The sequence below is a fragment of the Aplysia californica genome, unplaced genomic scaffold, assembly GCF_000002075.1.
Source record: "Aplysia californica isolate F4 #8 unplaced genomic scaffold, AplCal3.0 scaffold00980, whole genome shotgun sequence".
Lineage (NCBI taxonomy): Eukaryota > Metazoa > Mollusca > Gastropoda > Aplysiida > Aplysiidae > Aplysia > Aplysia californica.
In genome coordinates, this window is record NW_004798250.1 from 167,964 (window position 1) to 169,267 (window position 1,304).

Consider the following 1,304-nt stretch of genomic DNA (forward strand, 5'->3'; position numbering starts at 1 on the left):
CCAACTCCAACAACAACGTCAACACCAAAGTCAATAGAACATCCAACATCAACAACAATATCAACATCAACACCAGCACGAACAGAAAATCCAACATCAACATCAACATCAACGTAAATATGAACTACAACAACAACAACAACAACACGAACAATCAACACGAACTAAGAAAACAATACATGTTAATTATAAAATGCTCAGCGATAAAAAGAAATCGTTATTCACAACACCAGCCGCAAGACCAACAACAGCATCAACATTGACAACAACATCAACATAAACATCAACACAAACAACCAACCACCACGAACTAAGACAACAGTGTACGTAAAGGCTCGGCAATTAAAAAATTGTTTACGCTTGAGAATGCCTGTTGTTTGTTTCGGGCGCTTTCGCTCCGGCTTTTGGCCTAGTTCAAGCGGCGCGAAAATCTCCGCCCAAGCCTGACTGGAAAGTGTTTTAAGTTCCGATTTCTCTGGAGTACCAGACACAAGGGTATCAGCAACGGCTGCTCTCAATTTGCTCCTATCAGCTCCAGGGCAATAGAAACGTTCGCTAGCTCTGTGCAGTAGCTTTTTACTCGATTGTTATGCAAAAAGCCCGCTAAGCCAGCCTCGCACTATGACGCAGGGAACGTACATCAAAGACAAGGGGATATTGAGAGGTTTTTCATTCGCGGGATTCGACTTTCAATTCAACCTTTTGGAGACATCCCCAAAACAGTTGTTGCGTATGTGATTTATTTCAATCGATCTTCGGGGTGGTGTTGCTTTTATTTTTTCACGTTTGTTTTGTTTTTCCTTTTTTCCGTGTTTTGTTTTTTATTTATATTTTTATTACACGTGGTGGTACTTTTCTTTTCAACTAGAAGGATGGGTTGGGTTGGGCGGTGGGGGATCGCTCTCCTTGATACGGGCAGTCAGCTAGAGGGCATCTTTTGTTCCGTTTGTTTCACGGCTCTGTGTGCTTTCGTAATGCTCGTTCTTACAATTCTACTTTTTAGTGTCCCGTGAATCATTCGGTTCCACGCTTGCTAGACAATGGCTGCAAAGTTTTGTGTTGTTGTTTTTTTTTCTTCTTTCTTTTTGACCTTTTATTTTCTTTAAAAGCAGGGTGGTAATTGTTATGGTGAAACAACCTGTCGCTGAAGGAAATAAGGACAATAGTGTGTACTGGTACGTAAAATGTTCTTAGTCACTTCAGGACTGGGCTGGACTGACTTTTCATTCTGAAAATTAAACTATAAAACCGAATCAATTACCCCCAGGAGGGGGGAGGAGGAGGAGGAGGAGGAGGAGGAGGTG